Raw genomic sequence first — 3,558 nt, forward strand, 5'->3', positions numbered from 1 at the left:
ACTCACATGAAGAGCATGAGGCATCATTTGGAAGATGGGAGCATCAACATGAAATAACTGAATGAGCCTAAAGGTGAGAAAATAATGCCTGGAAAGGAGAAGACAATGGAGAGGCCATGTGATCATTCAAAGTGAACACGTGGATCATTGCAGCACTATTTACAATAGCCAGGAAATGGAAGCAACCTAAGTGTCCATCGACAGATGAATGGATAAAGAAGATGTGGCACATATATACAATGGAATATTACTCAGCCATAAAAAGGAACGAAATTGGGTCATTTGTAGAGACATGAATGGACCTAGAGAGTATCATACAGAGTGAAGTAAGTCAAAAAGAGAAAAATATCATATATTAACGTATATATATGGAATCTAGAAAAATGGTATAGATGATCTCATTTGCAAAGCAGAAACAGAGACACAGACGTAGAGAACAAATGTACGGATACCAAGGGGGAAGGGGAGTGGTGGGAGGAACTGGGAGATCGGGATTGACACATATACACTATTGATACTATGTATAAAATAGACAACTAATGAGAACATACTGTATAGCACAGGGAACTCTACTCAATGCACTGTGGTGACCTAAATGGGAAGGAAATCCAAAAAAGAGGAGATATATGTATATGTATAGCTGATTCATTTTGCTGCACAGTAGAAACTAACACAACATTGTAAATCAACTATACTCCAATAAAAATTAATTTTTAAAAAAAAGTGAACATGTGGAGGAGGCAAAGGTCAATGGTGAGATGGGAAGAGCTGCCAATGGGATGAACTGGATGAAGGATGAAGTGAGCACAGGGACAGAGGAAAGGGAGCATCAAATGAAGAAGTCACCGTACCATACACAACCTTCTCTGTAAAGGGACTCAGCCACCAGCCAATAATTCTTCAAGATAAAGAAGAAATTATCTGCCAGTTTTGAGCTCTGTGACTGTCATAGTTCGTAGCTAAGGTCCCAGCTTTTGATCAGGTGCTCCACATCAGCACACTTCAATACAGACACCAAATGAAATTTTGAAATAAAATAAGTCAGTGAATTCAGGCCACATGTCTGAGTCTTAAAGCAAAAAGTAGTAGCAAACATTGAGGGAAACATTAGCTTAAGAAACACAGGTTAACAATCCAAAGGGTTCTCTAGGTCAAAGGAGGGGTCATACTAGGGCTTTGGGCTTAGTCACTGTGGAATTAATTGCCTTGTCCTGGGCATCCAAACTGATGGCAAATCCCTGGAAAAATGTATTAAGGGAATCCCAATTCTACAGAGAGAACTGAAAAAGAAGTCTGCACATAAAATGCAGAAAGCATGGGGAGAACTCATACATTTTCTTATTACCCTCAGGGAAGAGAGAAAGAGGCTGATCAGCCCTGGAATACTGAGAAAAGGGGGACTTAACCAAAGATAAAACAGAGTCTATGCCTCAGTTATGTAAAGACTCACAAGGCAAATAAAAGTTCTTTTTTCTTTTAATTGATTGTATACCCTCAAATGACATTTATAACCTATTTGCACTAAAGTGGGATCTATTCATTCTATATCACACATGAACTAACATATGCAAAAGAAGTTACATAACAATATACATTGAAGAAGCAGGAATAATGCCTGGTCCATAACTGGTACTTAATAGATAGCATATAGTCATTCACTTATTTATTCATTTATTCAATATTTATTGACCATCTACTATATGCAAAGCACTATTCTAGGCACTGAGAATTCAACATTTTAAAAAACAAAAAAAAAGGACAAAGCCCTCATGGAGCTTGCATTCCAGTGGGGGAGACTGGCAAATATACAAATAATGCACATAACAAAGGCAGAGGATAATGAGTGCTATGAAAAGAAAGAAGCAGATCAAGGAGACAGAGAGTGCCTAGGGGTCTCTTTAGATAGGGCAGTTGGGGATCGCCCTGAGGAGATGATCAAGTAGAGACCTGCATGAAGTGAGGGAGCCAGTCACATGGAGACCTGAGGAAGCATCATGCAGAAAGAGGGCAAAATAAGGCCTTGAGTCAAAGACCAGCAAGGAGGTGAGTGAGGCAGGATCAGAGTAAGGGAGGAGAGAAAGGTGGGAAACCGGCGGGAAAGGGAGGTGAGTGCCAGGTTTTGATGGCCTTGGTGGGCCAGGAGAAGGACTTTGGATAGTATTCCAAATGTGGGGGGAAGCCATTTGAGGGTCCTAAGCAGGAAAGGCACATGATCTGATTTCTATGTTAAAATAACCACTCTGACAGGTTTATAGAGAGTGGAATGTGGGGGGTATGGGAGCAAGAGTAGAAGCAGGGAGAAAGCTGGATCAAGGAATGAGAAGAGGGCCTTGCAGACGCTGCCGTCTGGAGCCTCTCCCACTGTCCAGCCATGGTCAACCCCACCGTGTTCTTCAACATTGCCATTGACGGTGAGCCCTTGGGCTGTGTCTCCTTCAAGCTGTTTGCAGACAAAGTTCCAAAGATAGCAGAAAATTTCCGTGCTCTGAGCACTGGGGAGAAAGGATTTGTTTATAAAGGTTCCTGCTTTCACAGAATACTGTAATTCCAGGATTTATGTGCCAGGGTTGTGACTTCACACACAATAATGGCACTGGTGGTAAGTCCATCTATGTGGAGAAATTTGCTAAGAGTTTCATCCTGAAGCATATGGGTCCTGGCATCTTGTCCATGGCAAATGCTAGAACCAACACAAGCTGTTCCCAGTTTTTCATCTGCACTGCCAAGACTGAGTGGTTGGATGGCAAACCTGTGGTCTTTGGCAAGGTGAAAGAGGGAATGAATATTGTGGAAGCCATGGAGTGCTTTGGGTCCAGGAATGGCAAGACCAGCAAGAAGATCACCACTGCTGACTGTGGACAAATCTAATAAATTTGATTTGTGTTTTATCTTAACCACCAGACCATTCTTTCTGTAGCTCAGGAGAGCACCCCTTCACCCCCATCTGCTCAAAATATCCTATAATCTTTGTGCTCCCACTGCAGTTCTTTGGGTTCCATATTTTCCTTATCCCTCTCCAAGTTTAGCTGGATTGCAAAATTAACTTTATGACTATGAAATAAAAAGTAAACAGAAAAAAAAGGAATGAGAAGAGGATGATAGCTCAGGAGATGAAATAGAAGGCATCTCCCATTTCCGCAAAGAGAGGGTCCCCAAAAAGTATTTTAGCCAACTTGAATATATGATTTCCAGAATGTGAATTAAATAGTCAAATTTCTACTTAGAGAAAGCTAGTATTTTAATTTCATTCACATACATATTTAAATTACATCCACAGAATCAATCTAGAATTACCAATTTACAAATATTTCTTCTTTGCCAATTTCACGTTACATGAAGTAATTTTAATAAAACTAATCATAAGCATGTTTGACATCTTTTTAGGGCCACTTTTTGGGTCACTTCACACAAATTTCTAGGGCAGGCCATCTTCACTTCCATCTAGGCCTGTTTTGAATCCGTGTACAATACTGTAGCTGAATGCTTGTCCCAAACCACAAATGCCTGTTGGTAAAGATTTAGATTTTAAAGTAGAATTTATATCAGAATGTAGATTCT

The 3,558-nt window shown here is 40.4% G+C and overlaps 1 pseudogene; it reads left to right on the forward strand.

The window, feature by feature from the left end:
* The first annotated feature begins 2,371 nt into the window (after window positions 1-2,371).
* LOC118890573 lies at window positions 2,372-2,868 on the forward strand (annotated as a pseudogene).
* The last annotated feature ends 690 nt before the right edge of the window (window positions 2,869-3,558 follow it).

The sequence above is a fragment of the Balaenoptera musculus genome, chromosome 2 (genome assembly GCF_009873245.2).
Source record: "Balaenoptera musculus isolate JJ_BM4_2016_0621 chromosome 2, mBalMus1.pri.v3, whole genome shotgun sequence".
Lineage (NCBI taxonomy): Eukaryota > Metazoa > Chordata > Mammalia > Artiodactyla > Balaenopteridae > Balaenoptera > Balaenoptera musculus.